The sequence below is a fragment of the Vulpes lagopus genome, chromosome 3, assembly GCF_018345385.1.
Source record: "Vulpes lagopus strain Blue_001 chromosome 3, ASM1834538v1, whole genome shotgun sequence".
Taxonomy (NCBI): domain Eukaryota; kingdom Metazoa; phylum Chordata; class Mammalia; order Carnivora; family Canidae; genus Vulpes; species Vulpes lagopus.
The window spans coordinates 137598314-137619883 of record NC_054826.1 but is presented as its reverse complement, the minus strand read 5'-3'; the positions used below and the strand labels follow the sequence as shown (position 1 = coordinate 137619883).

The 21570-nt window shown below is 37.8% G+C and overlaps 1 non-coding gene across 1 annotated transcript; it reads right to left on the bottom strand.

The window, feature by feature from the left end:
* Positions 1-21168: 21168 nt before the first annotated feature.
* On the bottom strand, positions 21169-21292 carry LOC121488544. Its single transcript, XR_005987158.1, has one exon. It is a non-coding gene; the product is annotated as a small nucleolar RNA SNORA31 (small nucleolar RNA).
* Positions 21293-21570: the final 278 nt, after the last annotated feature.

Genomic DNA, 21570 nt, shown 5'->3' with positions numbered 1-21570 from the left:
TGGTGGGAATGTGAACTGGTGCAGCCACTCTGGAAAACTGTGTGGAGGTTCCTCAAAGAGTTAAAAATAGACCTGCCCTACGACCCAGCAATTGCACTGTTGGGGATTTACCCCAAAGATTCAGATGCAATGAAACGTCGGGACACCTGCACCCCGATGTTTCTATCAGCAATGGCCACAATAGCCAAACTGTGGAAGGAGCCTCGGTGTCCATCGAAAGATGAATGGATAAAGAAGATGTGGTTTATGTATACAATGGAATATTACTCAGCAATTAGAAACGACAAATACCCACCATTTGCTTCAACGTGGATGGAACTGGAGGGTATTATGCTGAGTGAAATAAGTCAATCGGAAAAGGACGAACAGTGTATGTTCTCATTCATTTGGGGAATATGAATAATAGTGAAAGGGAATATAAAGGAAGGGAAAAGAAATGTTGGGAAATATCAGGAAGGGAGACAGAACATAAAGACTCCTAACTCGGGGAAACGAACTAGGGGTGGTGGAAGGGGAGGAGGGCGGGTGTTAGAGGGGAATGGGTGACGGGCACTGAGGTGGACACTTGACGGGATGAGCACTGGGTGTTTTTCTGTATGTTGGTAAATTAAACACCAATAAAAGTTAATTAAAAAAATAAAAATAAAAAAAATAAAAAAAAAAAAAGAAAGGAGCCTGGACATGTAATTTCCAGGATTTCATCCTTTTCTGTACAGGAGAGGGCTTACAAGGGTAGTGATGCTTCTGGATGCCACAGAAACATCTGCTACAGTGGCCAAGAAAAGCAACCTGAAAGAAGGATATAATGTGAGCCTTGAGGAAAGGTAGGATTTGGATTGAAAAGGACGAACAAACATATATATTCCAGGTGGAACTAGGGCTATAGGTATCCCAGAATGTGTTCAGGGTACAGTGATTGTGGGGAATTGACTGGAAGGAGATGGGAAGTGTTAGCGAAGGACAACGTTGTAAAGATAGGTTGGATCGGGTTAGGGAAAACTCAATGCTGGCTTTGAGGTATTGGATTGATTTCAAGTTGGTGGAACCCAGTTCGTGGGCCTGAGATATCTGGGGACTCCTGGGTTATTACTGTAAAAGGCTCTCTGATCCACATCCACAGTAGGTATATCCCAGACACTGGGTAGATGTGTTTGTCACACGTATCTGAGCGAGTGCTCTTACCAGACTGCAGGATAGGACTTAGTAAAATACAAATTACCTGTATGAGTCTAACTGGTAGCATTTTATCATCTATATTTTCACTTAAAGTGGTCTAATAGTAAAAGTACCATCACGTGGTAATCTGTACATAATTGTTGATATTGTCAAGGGGTTCTCATACTTAACAAGTTTAGGATCACTACTGCAGGCAATACAAGTCCACTGAAAGCTTTTGAGCAGCATAAAGACGAAGTGAAATGATGGCCTAGGGAAATCAGTCTGATCGCGCACCATAGATTTAAAAGTGGAGACTAAAGGCAACTAAGCCAATGAGAAACCTCTTGTGGACGTTAAGTTTGGGAAAACCAGTGAGCTGAGAATAAGCAATTCCTAAAGCATGATGTGATGTGTGACAGTGGGTACAAATGAGTTTGGTGCACCTACCATGAATTTATTGCCTCTCAGCTGCAAATCCACACTGCAGTGTCTGCTCTGTGAGAGTGGGGCTGGGCTCAGCTTGTCAGCTGACACATTGTTAAGAGGCAGGACTATCGTTTACTGGCCCCAGGGTGTGCCTCTGTCTGCACTCCTGCAGCACACATGGCGTCTCCGAGATCTGGCTTTTGTCAAATGTACAACTTCTCTAGCACCTGGTTTCTGTAGCATGAGTCCCTATAGTATGGTTCTTTAAGCATCCTTTCAGGTGGCTTTGCAACAGAGCCACCAGTGAAGAAGCACTGTGGATGGCTTCTCCCAAAACCTTAGAGGGCAATTTTCTAGCAAGTTCTATTGGCGCAGCACCCCAGCAACTTCTCTACCATCCCATAAGCCATGACTGCACCCTCTCCAGGGAGGTCTGGATCCTAAGGGTAGTGACTACTCCTTTTTTTTTTTTTTTTAAGATTTCATTTATTTATTTGAGATGAAAGTAAGCACGAGCAGAGGGAGAAGCAGAAGGAGAGAGAAAGGGAGAAGCAGACTCCACACCAGGCAGGGACCCCAAAGTGGGGCTTGATCCCAGGCCCCTGGGATCATGACTTGGGCTGAAGGCAGATGCTTAATCGACTGAGCCACCCAGGTGCCCCAGTGACTGCTCATTTATCTGCTCTTTCTGTGTTCCTTAGTGGGTTGTTGTTTTGTTTGTTTGTCTGTTTTTTGCTCCTTACTAGCCAATATCCTTTTGGATTTAATAAACATTTATATTAAGCATCCCCATTCAAATTCCTGTATTTCTGTCTCCTGATCCGCCCCTGACTGATGTAAATGGTATCTAATTTTGCTGGACATCCATACTTAAGCAACATCTTTCACACCTCTCTTTAGTTGAAAATATAAAAAGCTATGGGTTGAAGTCCAATAAGGTCATGTTATTATGCATATTGTTCTTGCTGATAGGAGCCGTAAAAGCAGCATCATATGAGCTTTTTGAAGGCTGCAAACATAATGAGTTTCTTGAAGAAGTTCCTTATAAATAGAAAGTAACAAATTAACATTGTTTTTGAAATTTTTTCTATGGTTGATAGCAGGGTGATAGAAATTTTATTTATTAATTCTTCTAGTCGTTCATTCATGTATTCTCAGTTATATAGTGACACTTTTTATTGTTATTGCTGAAATCCATCTGGGATTATGATGCTCAGGATTTCATCATTAAAACATATGTTTATACCCTCCTACTCTGGGAATTTTAGCAGCGACCTAACAGGTATTGTACTTTCATATGTTTGATGGCATTTATTTAGACCTTATGGTCTCAGAAGGCCAAGAGACTTTTGAGTTTAACTCGTTTGTTCACAGAAATATGCATTTAAGCATACATACATACATACTTAAATGCATACTTCTGCTTGAAAATCACCGTGTCGCTGAGGTTTGGATAGATTTACAAAAACTACTTATGAATATATTTTGAAAATACCATTAAGTTAACGTGTGTGTGTGTGTGTGTGTGTTGGGTGGCAGTTGACAAAGGAAAATGTGTTTCCTTTTCTTGCTACTTTAATGGCTAAAAATAGCCCAGAACACAAATGAGCAGATTTAGTAACATCATGCTCTTATTATGAAACAAAGTGATATCAATTCTCTTATGATGATGAAGGCATCTATGTATTATCAAATTTATACAGATTATCTCCTGCTTTCTGAAAGTTCATTTGTACCACTTTGCTTTTGTGAAAGACCTTCTTTAGTATGGCAACGGCTTTTTTCATAGAAGCAAAAATCCTCTTCAGATTTCTTTCTGTTAGAAAAAACAGGTACTCATGTAGATCTCTCATAAAGGGAAAGTGGCTTCACCTGAGGTGGGGAGGAGCACCTGTGGTTAACTGGTGTTGATTCTTTTCCAAGACACCTTCCTCTACTAGACCTGATAAAATTGAAACGTGTTTTTTGCCCCTGCCTTTGAAAGGGCTATATACCAAGCTCAGAAATCTAGAAAGCCTAAAGAAATTCTTAAGGGAGATTTTCAAGGTTGACAATCAATACAGAATTCAAGGACACTTAACCTTGCTTTGTTAGATGTTAGGACCTGCGCGGTGTTACTCAGCATGTTTGCTAGATGGCGCTAGAGTTCACACCTCTTAGCCAGCTTCACGTGTCCTCTGGCTAAGAGTGGAGCAGTCCTTTATTTTTAGTCTTTATTGTAAGATTCAAAAACTTACTACCTTAAAATTCTTATTTATTATCCACCGAGTGTTACTTTGTATAACATCATTTCACATATCATTCTCCTCTAGCCTTTACATGAGAAGATCTGACAATACAATATAAAAATGCTTTCTTTGAATATTCATGTGAAGGGAGTAGAAGACTAAACATGTCCAGAAGGATCTTTTTCAGAAAAGAAATTCTCAGCGAAAATTGAACTTTCGATATGTGTTTATACTTGAAAATTGAATAGGGAAATTAAATAGTTTCATGCTTATTTTAAGTTTAAAAACCATCTTTGCCTCAATTATTTCAATGTTTTAGTTGAAAGGCCCCTGTGACCCATATACACATATAAACACAGTCTCTCTTGACCAGGAGGGGGATTTGAAATGAAGAAAAAACATCAATTCTAAGATGTTGTTTTTACTCAGTTATAAAGAAATGCCACATTTTTGAAGAGGAAATGTCTTACGTTCATTATTTTCTTCAGTTTCAACTAAAATTTATATTACAAAGATGCATAAATGTGTATATAAAACAAGTCCCCTGCCGGTATCTTTTACTTTCTCTCATCTAGTCTGACTTTATAGAGGTGACTGCTGTTAACAGTTTGATGTCTGCTCTTTAATACATTTTTCAAAACATACAACATAAATAGACATTTTCCGTATTTGTGGATTACCTCTCTATATCCCTGTATGTTATCTTCTGATCTTTCTAGAAGACATTTTTAACCTTCATATACCCAGCTGTCCTCTGATCTAATTACATGGGAAAAAAACAGTCCAGAGTCCAAGAAAATAAAAAAAGTAAGTAATGTGACTCTTACTGCAGTCTTGCACAGAAACAGTCAAAGGAGAGAACATTCCCAACACATCACAAAGTTTCTTCCAAAAACTTTTTTCCTGGGACGCCTGGGTGGCTCAGTGGTTGAGTGTCTACCTTCAGCTCAGGGTATGATCTTGGGATCTGGGATCGAGTCTCACATTGGGCTCCCTCCAGGCAGCCTGCTTCTCCCTCTGCCTATGTCTTTGTCTCTCTTTCTGTGTTTATCATGAACAAATAAATAAATCATTTTTAAAAAAGAAAACTTTTTTCTCTAAGTCCTCATTGTCAATATTTTTCTCACCCACAGCAATGCTTTAAGTCTCACTCCTTTCTTACTCCAAGCTTTCTAAGTTTTTCACCCAGTTCAGTCCAGACCAACCCTCTTGTCTTTTCTCCTCTCTCTGGTGTAGTTCTGTATTATGTCAATTTTTTTCCTTTCTTTAACATCTAGATTTTACAAAACAAATTAGAGTCTTCAAGCTGACTGAGGAAACAAGTCAGTCATCTTCATCTCCCTTGTGTTGGAGATGGAGAGGATAGAAGATGGTTAACATTATAGCATCTTTTCTTTTTATCCCACTCAACGTGTACACAAAGGTGCTTATGCATGCGCATACTCGCACATCCAGATTGCTTTCTCACCTTTAGTTACATAAATGGAAAAGTCATACCATTTATGTTGTTTTATATCTTGCTTTTTCTGCTCAACAATTTATTTTTTGAATTTTTAAAAAAGATTTTATTTATTTATTCATAAGAGAGGGAGAGAGAGGGGCAGAGACATAGGCAGAGGGAGAAGCAGGCTCCCTGCAGGAACCCGATGTGGGACTCGATCCCTGGACCCGGGATCATGCCCTGAGTCTAAGGCAGATGCTCAACTGCTGAGCCACCAGGTGTCTCTGCTCAACAATTTATTATGGACATTTTTCATATCCATATACATACATCTACTTAAAAACAAATCACTTCTTAAAAAACAAATCCATAGTATTCCATGCATTGGTAGGTATGGATGTACTTTATATAACTGTTTCCCTACATTTGAGTAATTTCTAATTTTATGGCAATATTCTAAGAATATTCTGATAGATACATTTGTGTATTTCCAAAGACACTTAGAGTTGGAATAACTAGTGTATAAATTTAAAATTTAATTGACAATGCCATATTCCTTTTCTAAAAGGTCCTACTGATTTATGTTCTTATCAGTAATGCATGAACATGTTCTTTTTTTTTTGCATGAGCATGTTCATTTTCCTTTGTCTTGCAAATACTGCTTGATATCAATTCTTAACCTTTTCCAATCTAAAATTAAAGTTATCTTATTAAATATTTTCTATCTTTTAATCAAATTAATGAATGTTTATTGTTTATAAAGTAAAATAGAACCATAAATTTATATTTTAAAAAAAACAGCATTTTTTTTTGTGTGTGTGTGTGTGTGTTCTTGTTCTGAAATTCCTATTTAGTCAAATGTTAAATCTCCTGGATTGGCTCTTTTTGGTATAGGCCAGATTTTTGCTGTGATAAGTTTCAGTTGTGAAGTCTCAGTGCTTAACCCAACAACTGCTGTTTCATATTCATGTTCAAAATGAGTTGAGTGAGATTACATCTGTTCCATATGGTCACATAGGTACCCAGCTGATGGAAGTGCCACCATTTGCTGCAGAGCTGGTTATTATGACAGGAAAGAGGGTAGAGAACTTTCTCTCAGCCTGGAAGTAACACAAATCACTTCTGCTCATATTTCATTGACCTTAATTAGTTGCATGACCCTGCCTAGTGCCAAGGATTCTGGAAAATGTAGTGGAATATTTAATGAGTGTAACTATCTTTGCCACAAACTTATAAGGCTCTCATCTTTTCTCTCTAATATGTCCACTCTGGTGTTTGTTTCTTATGATATAGCCATAATTTAATCTTTTAGTCTTAAAAATTAATTCTTTCAAAATTTTTGGTCACATTTTGAATTCCTAAGAGTTCTTTCTTTTCATGGTCTTTATTTTTTTAGACATATTTTCCTTCTGAGCTTGTGAATTCAGTATATTTTCTTATTTTTCAGAAGATACTAATTTTAGTTTTAACTTCTTTTCTTTTTGCCACCTACTAAAGCATTCTCATTTTTTTTTTAAAAGCATTGCCATTGTTTCTTTAAATTCCCCCTTTATTTTTTTTTCAGGGGGAAGTGGTTTTTTTTTTTTTTTCCTTTTCTTTCCTATTGGATGCTTTCCTAAACTGTCTGGTAATTTTTGACTCTCTCTCTCTCTTTTTTTTAAATTTATTTTTTATTGGTATTCAATTTGCCAACATATAGAATAACACCCAGTGCTCATCCTGTCAAGTGCCCCCCTCAGTGCCCGTCACCCAGTCACCCCCACACCCGTCCACCTTTGACTCTCTTTTTTTATTTACAATACTACTAGAGTCTCTTCTAATCCCTGAATATTTGAGATGAATAAGCCTGCTGCCAGTGTTCTGGTAGTTAATTGAGAAAAGAGTATGCAAACTCACCAACTAGTACAAACAGTTTCACTTGACTGCCCTGTTTTTGGTTTAGGGTTGTGGCAGAATGACTTTCTTGCCACCAACATTCATGCTTTTGCATTCATGGTATATGGAGTTATTATTGGAAGCAGCTTCCAGTCAGACCTATGTTTTCCAGCACCTGTTATATCTAGGTATATCTAGGGACCCAGTCCATACATCTCTGCATGGGAGATGCTTTTTACTTCATTTTTTTTTCAGCTGCATATAATGGAGATAAACCTCAGGCAAACTTTCAAATTTACATTTTGAAGATGGCAGTGTTTCCATTTGGATGCCTAGTTGATTCTGCAGATGTATTTATTAGCTTCGCATTGCTGCTATAACAAATTACTTCTAACTTAGTGGCTTCAATCAGTACAGATTTATTATCTTATAATTCTAAAGGTCTGAAGTCTAAAATGAGTCAGCAGAGGTCAGCTCCTTTTAAAAGCTCTAGGAGAGGGACACCTGAGTGGCTCAGTTCGTTGAGCATCTGACTCTTGATTTGGCTCATGTCATGATCTCAGGGTCAAGAGATCAAGCCCCCTGCATTAGGCTCCACACTCAGTGGGGAGTCTGCTTGAAGTTTTCTCTTTCCCTCTCTTCTGCCCCTTCCCAACACCCCTCCTTTGCTTGAGCTCATGCACTCTCTCTTTCTTTCTCTGAAATAAAAAAAATAAATACATCTTTTAAAAATAGGTTCTAGGGGACAATGTTTCTTTGTTTTTTCAGCTTCTAGAGATGACTTGAATTCCTTGGTTCAGATCCCTTTGCTTGCATCTTTCTGACCTCTGTCTCTGTTGTCACATCTCTTTTTCTTAATCTGACCTTCCTGCATCCTTCTTATAAAGATCCTTGTGATAATGCTGGGCCCGCCTGGATGTCCAGGATACCCTCTCCATTTCAAGATTTTTAAATTGGCATTATCTACCAAAGTCTCTTTTGCCATATAGGGTAACATATTCATAGATTTTGGGGATTAGAATGTGGACATGTTTGGGAGGCCATCATTCTGCCTCCCAAAGTATAGGAATGTCCTCTTCACCTGTTTATGCATCAACTGCCATTACATGAGCACACACACAAAAAAAACCCACAAAATAAACTCCAACAGCCTCCCCCCAATCCACCCCCCCCACACACAAAAACAAAAAGCCCCAAATATCTATCATGTAAGGGTAACAAAACTGGGGTAATTATTTGCTATAGCTTTTACCAATATGTTAATGAATATAGAATTGAGGTGGGGCTACACCATAATCAAAAGCTTAAAATAGCAATATTGAATTGGGGGTTAGATAGTGAATGGTAAGGAAATAGATTTTGTAAAACTCTCCTTCATGGTTAAATGGAAGGCAGACAGACCTGGTTCCTACTGAGTCCATAACTCTAGTGGAAATAGCTGGGAAGAGCTGAGAGTGTGTGTTGATTGTTAATTGTTGATTGTTATCTTGCATTTAGCAAGCTATTTGAAAGAAAGAAATGAGTTGTGTGCAGAATTAAAGACATTAGACAAAGTTCAGAAACTTGCAGCCTCTCAGAAGAATCCACTGCTTCTAGATACTAAACTTTAGGAAATGAAGACTACAAAAAGGCTCTGAATGGCAAAAACCCATTAAGAGTTCCCAGTTAAACAAATGATTCATCCCGGCAGCAATGATCACATTAAGTATATTACCTTCCCTTTAAAGGTATTGTTTCAGATGGCCTCAAGGTAGATTCCATTAAATTGCTAGAGTAAGAGAAATCGCCCTGAGAAGCAACAAATTATAGGAGGCTTGGATTTATGACTTTGAGGGTGGTTATGGGCACTAGGAATTGATCAGAAACAAATAGATCATCAGCCTGTTAAGATTTTTGGAGACTTATATAACTTAAGAAACTATGATCTTGGCCTACAAAAAGCCTGTGATAGAAAATAACCATGGAAACCCCAAGATTTCACCCCAGATTTTGAAACTGATGCCCAGAGTACACAATCCCTGGAGCCCTTATTTGTATTCACTTTCCTTTGCATTCTACCCATCTTCCTTAGATAGCAGTTCCAGTTAGTTTCCTGAGTTAAGGGGAGTCAATGCACTAAGCAACTTTTTATTTGGCAAAAATATTTACAACAATCCAGACAACAAGACATCGAAAACCCTACATCCCATTATATCTAAAAAGGCAGGTTCCTTTCTCCAGAGAAACTACACTTGGGTACCTTTCATAGAAGCCAGACTTTGCTATAGACTTTTCATAGAATTAGAGCTTGGAAAGAGCTAGAGAACAGATGGTATGTAATTCCAGAGGCTGTTTCACCTTTTCAGACTTTATAAGAAAGGTGTGCCACTTAGGACAACTCTACGCTTTTTTGTTTTAGAGTTACCTGATGATCTCTGTACAACAGGTTTCATCACCTGGCACAGGATCATTCTTGATGAGTGAATGATACTAAAACATTGCCATACTATGTGACAACATCAGAAGGCATTGTAGCAAAAAAATAGACTAGTGGTTGATTCCTAATGACTGGGATTGGACTTGTATTATAAAAGTTTATTGATTATAACTACAAATTTTGTAGAAATCTCTCATCTTGGGCATTTGATGACAACCTTTGGAATATTTCCTGACATTACCCAGGATCCATTATTCTGGTCCATCAGTCTCTCTTCCTAGAAAAATGAGAGTTATTTAGATAGTTAAACTTAAGGGTAAGAAAAACAGGATCCTGATTTGTATTCAAACTGTTAATCATTGAAAAGAGAATTGTGGACGGTTTTCTTCTGTCTCCAAGCTTCTTCAATTTATATTCTACCAAAGCCCCCAAAGATGTACATAATTCTACATGCAATGGCTCAAAGTGTAGCAGGAGACCTAGACAATGTTACTGAGTCTATGGAACCTGCCCAATTAGACAGGTGATGGTACAAAATGTTTAGGATACTGGCCTCTGGAGGTAGAATGTGTGCTGTCTTAGGAGAAAAATGTTGTACTTACATCTCTACAGACCTCTCCAGGATCTTTTATATTACTGAAAATATCCAGGAAACAAAGAAATGATGAAATTCAGTAATTTGGCTTTTACCCCCATACCTAGTTTTGCAGACTCTTTGGTTTGGGGATGGGATCTTTCTCTTGGTTTTTAGGGAAATCTTGACTCTTGTATTATGAATGAACTACAACTTTTGATTACTGTCCTTCAGCTAATATTTGTCTGTTTTAAATACATGAATGTATGGTTTTCAGAGCCTTGAAATCTGTGGAGAAGTCGACATCCCAGCAAATGACCCAAGTAATAAATTTTCCAGGAAAATAATAAGAAAATCTGACACTGATTAGTGTTGGAATGACTACCATTGGAAGTTCTACACAACCCAAACACATCATCCAACAGTGCAGAGCTAGACTAATACTGTGTTTAGATGATAATGGTCTACCCTTTACCTTAGGAGGAAGAATGATCTAAAATTCTTTATTGCTGTGTGACAATATTATCACCAACATTATTACCTTAAGGCTTAAACCAACACATTTATTACCTCAATTTCTGTGGGTAAGGAATGTAGGAATGCCTTAGCTGGGCCCTTAGTACTTCAGGATCTCACAACATTGTAACCAACATTTCGGCCGAGGCTGCAGTCTCATTTGAGACTTGACTGTAGAAGGATCCATGTCTAAGCACACATGGTTGTTGACAGAATTCAATTCCTGTGGGACTGAGATTCTCAATTTTTCTGCCTGTCATCTGGGGGCCATTGTCTCAGGTTCTTGCCAGGTGGGCTTCTTAACATGGTGGCCTGCTTCCTAAAAAGCCAGTAAGGAAGAAAATCTAGCAATAGGGATGTTATAATTTTATGTAACATAATCACATATGTCCCATTGCCTTTGCGTATTCATTTGATTAGGGGAAAGTCATAGATCATACCCACACTCAGGGAGAAGGGATCGTAAAGGCACAAATGTCAGGAGTTAAGGATCATTGAGATCACTTCATAAGATCTGGGGCATGAGAATTGAAACCAATTAATGTCCTGTTTCTGTGTTAACTCAGACTATGACTGAGGATACTTCATGCCCATTGACTAAACCATAATAGGACTGGGAATATTTTTCTGTTCCTATCATACATAAAACTGAGAACAAGTAAAAGTAATTTAACTATTTGATTCAGGAAATACTTGCTTCTGAAAATTAACACTGAGCCAACTGCAATAGCTTACTTATTAAAACTAGCAGTTTAGGGTGCCTGGGTGGTTCAGTTAGTTAAGCGTCTGCCTGTGGTTCAGGTCATGATCCTGGGGACCTGGGATGGAGCCCTGTGTCAGGCTCCCTGCTCAGTGGGGAGCCTGCTTCTCTCTCTCTCTCTCTCTGCTTACTCACTCATTTCTCTCTTGTTCTCAAATAAATAAAATCTTAAAAAACAAACAAACAAACCTTGCCAGTTTATCATGACTTTTGTTAAGACCTGCACCTCTGTCTGTCCATCCATCTGAAACTGTTATGTAATAAATGTCATTATGTCTCTCTACTACCAACAAGTTTCTTCCCTTACCTTAAAATCACCAGCTCAGGCTCTAAATCCCTATAAATATCTTCCTGTGACTTCCCCCTTACAATACATTGCTAAGAGTCTATCAAGCTGTGATTTGCCTTAGAGAGGAAAGCCTAATAAACTTAGCTTTGATCATCTTTGTTTTCTGGTAGTCTTTTTGAGGGGTTAATAATCAACATTATAACTATGATTGTTTTGGTGTCAGATATAGTATGTATCCTTCCTGTACTAAAACAGAGGCTAGTAGCAAACCATTTTTGTTTAGTCATACCTCAATCAAAGTTAAGGCCTTCTCTTCATGTTATCTTAGGCCTTCAAGGTGACTAAATCCCCTATTTTCTGTTTTGAGAAGAAAATTATGAATATTATGAGGTGAGGCATTGCCCTCATGGGAGAGGAATTGGCTAGTATGTCATTTGGAAAATTGGCATTCTTCCACATCGGTTGTCTGATAGAAGAAAGATCTCTTTGTGATTGAAGTCCTTTGTGGTGGCAATAAGGAGAACTGACTCAGCTTCCACACAGCCACCATTGCTAAGTGTGAACAGAGGTCCTTGCTCCAGCAATTGCTTGATTTTTCACTTTCCTTTTCTTAGAGTAACTGGTGTTTCCCTTCTGTGGCCAACTATCTTTCTTTCCTCACACAAGGAAAGATTTAATCTGGAAGGAGACATCTGAATCTTTTTGTCTCAGAGTAGCAATGGTGTTTAATAGTTGGATGTTTCTGATTATGCTGTGAGTCACTCAAGACTAGCTGTCCAAGCTAGGAAGCAGAATGGGAGAGAAGGGAAGAGGCTCCAGGAGGAATGTGCAAGTTAACACTTCAAAATACTGAACTACTATATTTCCTTTTTTTACCGCACTCTTCTCTCTTTATCTTTGCTGAGCATGTACATTTGAAGTCATGTAAGTTAAATAAATGTTTCATTTGTGTGTTTTCCTTTTAAAATTTATTATTATTATTATTATTATTATTATTATTATTATTTTAGTTTTTAAGAGAGAGAGAGATGAGGGAGGTGGCAGGGGGCAATGAGAGAGAAAGAATCCCAAGCAGGCCCCACACCCAGCACAAAACCTGATGACACAGAGCTCCATCTCACAACCCTGAGATCATGACCTGAACTGAAACCAAGAGTCAGACACTTAACAACCTAAGCTACCCAGGCGCCCCTATTTTAGATAATTCTTATTTTAGAACACTTTTATGTTTATAGAGAAAGGGTAACACTAGTACAGATAGTTCCATTTTCCCCACACCCAGTTTCCCATTATTGTACATTATTATTAACTGAAGTCCATGCTTTATTCAGATTTCCTCAGTTTTTAACCTATTGTACCTTTTCTGTTTCAGCACTCTATCCAGGGTACCACATTGCACTTTGTCATCATGCCCCCAGAGTCTCCTCTTGACTGTGACAGTTTCTTAGACTTTCCTTGTTTTAATGATCTTGACAAGTTTTGAGGAATACTTGTCAGGTATTTTCTGGAATGTCCCTCAATACCTTGTCAGGTATCTTCTGGAATGTCCCAGATCTGTCTGGTGTTTTTCTCATGATTAGATTGGACTTTTGAATGTTTTGGATGAAGATCATAACAGTAAAGCACCGTTTTATCATAACTGAGATTCCTATGTTTGTCAGGTTTCTCTGTTAAAAAATAACTCTCCCTCATCGTCCTATACTGTACTTTTTGGAAGGAAGTCTGTATACTTAGTTTATTCCAAAAGAATAAGGATTTATGTTCCATCTCCTTAAGGAATTTCTGCATAAATTATTTGGAATTCTGTTCTCTCTTGTTTATTTATTTTTTTGAATTAATCATTTATTTATGTCAGTGTGACTCATGGATATTTATTTTATACTTTGGATTATCATCCATTACTACTTAATTTATCTTTTTGCTCAAATTTGGCCATTGGGAATTTTTTCAGTTGGCTTTTATGTCCCTTTGACATACCCCATTATCTTTTTAAAGCACTACCTTATTTTCTGGCACTAAAAACTACAAAATACTCCAGGCTTGTCTTGTATACTCCCTGTATTCTTTTTAATTTAAAAAATGCTTGAAAGAGATACTAAATGAGAGAATTCAGAAATGCTCAATTTCACACCAGCTAAATTATTTAGCTTAATACATAAACTTTTTTATAGATATTTGCCTATTCTCTCCATTTTAAACCATTGTAATGTGAAATCATTGGTAACATCATAAAAATAATATGACAAATCAAGTTCGATTAACTTCAGAATTTAGGAAACTTGGTGGATCTGATATACTTTCCTGTGGCTATAGATGAAATCACTAAGTGGCTAGCTTTGAATGTTTAAAGTAGTCTGTTCCTGACTATTTATACCCTGATTCCCTGTAACTTTTGGAGTAAGTCTACTACTTTCATATAGACCTAAATTTTCTTGCCAGGCAAACAGGGAGCCAAGGACTCTGAGTTGGCTGCAGAATTGAGAGAAGTGGTTTCTTCTGCTTGGAGGCATGAAACCATGGGAAATTAGTCTTCATTCTGGGAAGAGACTGGTTTAAGATGCTATCTACGACAAGATATCAAGTCTAAAAAGCAAGAATTCATTCTAAATAAAAAGATTTGCAGCAAACAGAAAATAATGCAGCTCCAGAAGTGAGTCCTGGAGATACTCTTAGACCAATGGTGTGAAGGGGCAAAACCTTTTATCAGGTATCTGATGGCAGGAGATAATTCTTAAAGGAATAACCTGGGGTGCCTAGGTGGCTCGGTTGTTTTAGCATCTGACTCTTGATTTTGGGCTCAGGTCGTGATCTCAAGGTCGTGAGATTGAGCCCCACATTGGGCTCTGTGGTGTGCATGGAGTCTGCTTGGGATTTTCTCTCTCTGCTTCTCCATACCCTACTTGCAAGCATGCTCTCTCTCTAGAAGGAAGGAAGGAAGGAAGGAAGGAAGGAAGGAAGGAAGGAGAAAGAAAGAGAAAGAAAGAAAGAAAAGAAAGAAAGAAAGAAAGAAAAGAAAAAAAGAAAAGAAAAAAGAAAAGAAAAAAACAAAAGAAAGAAAAGAACAAACCTTTCTTGGTGGGAGAAAGTGAATTGACATTAGACTTTGGTTTCATATCTGGCTATTTCTCTTACTAATTATGCATTGTTGGAATTTCTATACACCCTCTCTGAGCCTCAGTTTTCTCAAATGTAAAAATAAAGCACGGACTGATACCTACCTCATTACATTGTTGAGAGAATTAAACAAAATAATAGAAAGAATGCTTAACAAGAAATTGAGCACTGAAGATCTCAGTACATTAGCCATTGTTTTATTGCATATTATCTAGAGTCCTAAGCCTATTTCAACTAGCACTTAGTATGATGTAGCTCATTAAAAGAAATTGAAAGTAGGTGAGAATCTAAAATACAACTTCATTTTTAAATATTTTGATACTTGTGGTAAAAGGTATTTTAAATGTGATGGGAAACTTATTAAACCTGAAACATTTTATCCAAACTAGGAGCAAAATTATACAAATGTTCCAGTTATCTATTGCCACATGTAAATTACTTTCAAACTTAGTAGCTTAAAACAAAAAACATTTATTATGTCGCATAATTTTGGAAGGCCAGGGATCAGAGAGTGGTAGAGCTAGAAAATTCTAATTCTGCATCTTTCTTGAGGTTTCAGTCAAGATGTTAGTGGGGTTCAGTCTTCTGAAGGGGCTGATGAATCCACTCCCAAGCTCATTCACTGGGTTGTTGTCAGAAGACTTCAGTCCTTCACTATTTGGGCCTCTTTCTCTTCGTTTTGCTTCAACAACATGGCAGCTGAGTGATGAGAGAGAGAGAAAGAGACCCAGGATGGAAGCTGCAGGCTTTTAATAACTGATCTCAGAAGTGATACACCATTACTTCTACTATGTTTGCTAGAAGCAAGTTCCTAAGTCTAGCTCCCATTCAAGGAGAGGGAAATTGGGCTACCTTCCTTAAAGGGAAGAGTATAAAAAATAAAATAAAAAAAGGGAAGAGTATCAAAGAATTGTAAACATATCTTTAAGAGTATTGGAAGTATCATTGGTATCCTGAGATTTCATGGTGTTTGTTCATGATTTTCTTGGCTATGAATGAACCAAACTTGGCACCCAAAATTTTGTCATTTCCTGGGAAGATGCAAAGGAACAGTGAGCTGGGAACACTATGTATTTTAGCTTTTGGCATCTTTTCCATTTCCTACAACTTAAGTCTTGTTTATATGTCTGACATAAAGTGGAGATTACATCATTCTTTAGGTAATTGGTCAGTATAGATAGTCACACTAATTTTAGTAGCTTTTTCTTTTTAAAGATCTTATTTATTTATTCATGAGAGATACACACACACACACACACACACAGAGAGAGAGAGAGAGAGAGAGAGAGAGAGAGAGAGGCAGAGACACAGGCAGAGGGAGAAGCAGGCTCCACGCAGGGAGCCTGACACAGGACTCAATCCCAGGACTCCAGGATCATGCCCTGGGCCGAAGGCAGACTCTAAACCTCTGAGCCACCCAAGGATCCCCTTGTAGTAGGTTTTTATGTAGCTGATTTATCATTATATATATTAGAAAAGCTACCTACTTTTAATTTTTAGTTGCTGTTTTCTTCTTTTGAAAGATTTCTTTATTCTTTATTAGAATGGTAATTTTTAAAGAAAGAAATCCCTATTAAGGTGACAGGAAAAATAATGGTGTATACAAAGGACATTTAGTTTATTAAGCATTTTCATATAAATTATGTCAAAACAGCATCCTGATATATGAGATCCATGAGTGGAAGAGCAAAACTTCCTTTTTATAATTTCTGATATCAGCTTAGCTGTAAAATCCAGAATTTAATTGTAAATAACCTTAGTGTATTTAGTCAGGGTTCTATATATATGTGTATGAATATATGGATAAATGGAGATGGAGATTTATTACAAGGAATTGGCTTACATGATTATGCAGGCTGAGAAGTCTAGACTCAGGAGAATTATCTTTTATTCTATTTAGGCCTTCAACAGATTGGATGAGGCCTGCCCACATTGGGGAGGGTGATCTGCTTTACTCAGTGTACAGATTTAAATGTTAATTTCATCCAGAAACAACCTCATAGACACACTCAGAAATAATATTTAACCAAATATCTAGGCACCTTGTGGCCCAGTCAAATTAACACATGAAATTAACCATCAAACTCAACCATCTGCTCTTTCATGCTATAGCTTTCGCTTACAATTTAGCCTCAAATCTCAAGGTTAAGGAGATAATCTGGGGCAAGATGGTAAATCACTATCATTTGTAAAGGGACGAACAAACTCACAAGTAGTCAACAATTGGAATATTCAGTATAGGTCTATGAAGACATGTGACCCTTCAAAGTCCTGCTTTGGTTTACCCTAATCTTTGTTCATTGTGGGTAGAGAATACATCAGCCAAGCCAGCTGATAGTTTGGTTGACAAGGTATAGGGTTTTGAACAGTATCCCCCAGTTACCTCCCAGTGAGTTACAGCTGTAAAGTGGGGTCCAAAGAATATTATAAAATATGATTTTGGAGTACAATCAATTAATATTAGCTAGGTCTCACATTTCTTCTAGTTCACTACCTCCTGGGATCTTTTGGTCCTCTAATTGGGAAAATGTAACTCCAGTATGGCTTAAGGACCCTTAGATGTCACACTTCTCTTTTTTCTCAGTTACTTCTAAATCCGTATCTCCATCTTGGACAATAATTCTCAGATCAAGACTTTATATCCAATATCTGACTCTTTCTTATCACACTATGTATCATGTAGGCAAGAGAGTGATCCTCAATGAAACTGAATTCTTGATTATGAAGCTGATAAGGCTATCATATAAAGTTCCAGGCAGTTCCAAAATACAGATGACATAAACTGCTCAAAAGTTTGCCTGTGCTTTGGAGACTTGAGGTTCCTTTCAAGACAACTGTATTTTTGTTCTGGGTAAAAGTAAGCGTAAGTAGTAAGCACTTTTAGGTATTGGGTTGGACATACCCTGATGCAAGCCCCCAGAGAGCCCCTCCTCTTGGGTGTAGGTGGCACCTGTGACCTGCTTCAAACCAATAGAATATGGACAGAAGTGATAGAGTTGATACTTCCCATGATCGTATTTCATTATATATAAGTCTATTTCAGCAGAGTCTGTTGGCTTTGAGGAAACAACTGCCATGTTGTGGATTGCCTATGGAGAAGGTCACATGGCAGGGAACTGCAAGTGGCTTCTGGAACTAGAGGGGGACTCTCAGCCAATAACCAATAAGAAATGGACCTTCAGTCCTACAAACACCAGAAAATGAATTTTGCCAACAACCTGAGAGAGCCTCAAAGTAAATTCTTCCTCACTCAAGCCTCCAGATGAAGATGTGGCCCAGCCCATACCTTGATTGCAACCTTGTGAGACCCTGATGAAAGGACCCAGTGATGCTAGACTCCTGGCACATGAAAGCTGTGTGGTAGTAAATGTGTGTTGTTTTAAGCTGCTAAATTTATAGTAATTTTGTTACTCATCAATAGAAAACCAACACACATATTAGCTCTAAAGAAATTGCCTATCTTATGATCCTGGGGAGTTTTTTTTTTTTTAACCTTTGTTGAAGTATAAGTACATAGAGAAAAGTGTGCATATCATAAAAATACAGCTCAGTAAAGTCATGCAAACTGAACACACCAGCACCCAAATCCAGAAATCGAACATTACCAGCCCTCCAAAGTCCCTTAAGGAAGATTTGAATGCCAGTAACTAACTGAATACAGGTGCTTCAGATGGAAAAGTTAAGTGCTGTACATATTGATGCTAATTAGGTAAAACTTTTAGTCATCTGTGTCTACGAAGTTTATATTTAGAGAAATTATTTTTTTAATTTATTTTTTAAAAGATTTTATTTATTTATTTGAGAGAGAGAGAAAGAGAGAGAGAGAGCATGAGCAGGGGAAGGGGCAGAGGTAGAAGAGGAGACAGACTCCCTGCTGAGCAGGGATCCCAATGCAGAACTCAATCCCAGGACACTGCGATCATGACCTGAGCCAAAGACAGATGCCTAACTCACTGAGCCACTCTGGTGCCCTGTTTTTTTTTTGTTTGCTTGTTTGTTTCATTTTGTTTTTTAAATAAAGACTTAGACTGTGTTGGATCTGAAAGTTAATATTTGATTTTGGGAGATGTATGTGTTTTAGGAACACTGATTGGTGCATAGAGTCTATATGCTCTTCCTCCATCTGTGTTATAGCCTACCATGCACTTTCATAGTTATTATTTCATTGTGTTCTCCCAATGGCCCCTCTAAGTAGTATTGCTGGATAGTCACCCTGTAAGTGAACTTCAGTTATTCATTAGTGATTAAATATGCTTAGTATGAATCGCAAAGTCTTCACCTGATCTTCACCTGATAGGCAGAGAGAGAGGTTACTGGTTGGTTTCAGCCAGGGTTTATTACAACTGGTCAATACCCATACTGCATATGTTAAACATTTTGACTACCACTCTTGTTCTAGGTATGCTTAGAATGAAATAATTTCAGTCTGAATGAGTCCATAGAGATGATGTGTTTCACCAGTTTTCAATAATGTTCCTCAGTTTCATGGAAGAAGTACTGCAGGAAGTGGTGATGACAAGGAAGGTGAAATGGGAGGTGAGAGAGAAGGTTGTAGAGAAGGAGCACCATACTCCATCCAGCTTCCACTTGAGTCCTTACAATCTTGGTTCTTTTAAATATTGGTACTAGGTAAGTTTTTCAATGAGATGAAGGATCTTACTACAAAAAAAAAATTTGAAAACCACTTATGTATTGCAAATATATCATCTTAGCAAATTAAGAAGCTTAGAAAGGTTAAATGACTATGAAGAAATTATACAATTATATCATTAGGTAGTTGCAAAATTTGGATATGAATTCAGGTTTTTGAATCTCAGGCTTGTACTTTCAAGTGCTGCATCTTTGATGCCTACAGAGCATTGGATAGAGAACTACTTCAGCCCAATATAAACATAACTTTAACATTCTCTCAATATGTTTCTTCATGAATATGGATGCATATTTGAATAATTTGTTTACAGTCACTCTTAGTCCTATGAAGAATTTGGTATGGCTTAGAGCAACAAATTAGGAATTTATGGGAGGGAAAGAAAGAAGGACGTAAAAGGACAAAATACAGGTAGTACGATCTGGATGGTTGTAGAGGTGGGCTGTAAATGGACTGTGAGCTTGGTGGAAGTCAGTGCAGAAGAAACCAACTATGCAAAACATAGATTGTGTTTCTGGCATCTTGAAAATGCACTAAATAAGAAACTGGGGGGAAAACACTTTCAAAATCTGGACAAACAACAGTAACTGCTTCCAGACTGTCAGCTCTTACTGTTCTTGATGTGCATAAGGTTTACTTAGTTCCCTTTGCTCTAATATACTCAGACTCCAAGTGCCTGAACATAATGTGGAGAGTTAAAATAGAGGAGTGCCTCAATTCCCAAAGTGCTTTACATCTGTCAGATTCAGAGGAAACCATGGTATTGCTTTAATGCGTGTGCGCGCGAGCTCCCGCACACACTTTTATTAAACATATGCTCCCAGCCACATTCCACTTGGCAAGATCACAAGTGCATAATAGCTACAAGCTGTAAAGAAAAAAAAAAGAGAAGTTAACCAGTTTTTTTTTAAATAAGATAAATAAGACCTCCTCAGCTTCTTTAAGCATTCATTTACACATTCTTTGAGTGTGCACACTAGCTTTTCTTCTCTGAGTCTCTATTTATTCATTCCTGCCCAAAGATGAATATTGCAATTGTACATGATGCAAACATTGGAAATCTGTGTTTACATTTGTGTTTCCAACTGAATATGCTAATAGTGTTTAATCAGCAGTGATGTTGCTTTATATCAATGTTTTGTGCCGTGTACAGCCTCAGTGATAATGTTGTGATAACCAAAATTTTCCCCACATCAAAACTTGGAGACCATCCCAGTTTTTTTGAGCAGCCATTTGATTCCAAAATATGATGAAATCCTTTAATCTTCCTCAGGATTATTTCTGTGTTTTCAGGAAGCATTAAATATCCCCTTGGTTTCATTAAGGGGGTGGGGTGGGGAGGGGGAGGCTTGAGACTGCTTGCTGCAGTTCAGAGATTCTGGGGTTCCAAGCAAGCTCCCAAGCTGTCCAGGAGAACCTGCGGGAGGAAGCTCCACGGTTGGTCATGCTGCGGAAGGAAGTGGCTGCAGGCTGCTCGGTGTGTGGTTCAGGGATATTCTGTGGAATCTAGCAACACACAGGCCAGAAAAACAAGAATCCAGCAGCAGCAGAGTGAGAGGGAGGTGGGAAATGACAAGCTCTTAGTCACGAATTTACAAAACATATTTTTATGCTGTATCTAAAGGAGGAGAGGGCCTGTGCAAGACTTGATGAGCTTCTGACCCTAGGCAAAGGGGTACTCTGCAGATAAAGCATGTCCTCTTTTTTTTTTTTTCTTTCTTACAAATATATTCCCCTACTCAGTCTGGGCCACCACGAAAACAGAGATTTTTTTTTTTTTCCTTTTGCATCCTACAGCAAACCAAAAGAACCATAGCAAATTGGTTAAGGTCTATCAGTGAATGCAGTAAAAGTATTATACTCTTAAGGCACACACATATCCGGCACCTCTAAAAAAAAAAGAAAGAAAGAAAGGTAAGAAGAGCAACCCCAAACTCTAAACTTCCTTTTTAAAAAAATAGTAGTATTCTTCAGTCTTTGTGTATGTTCAAAGTTAGAAATGCTTTCTTTTCTATTTTTTCTTCTTTTTTTCCCCCAGTGAGTATGTGGGAACCCTGCTAGGCTTTTTTGACAGAAACATGACATGCTTTTTTTTTTTTTTAAGATTTTATTTATTTATTCAGGA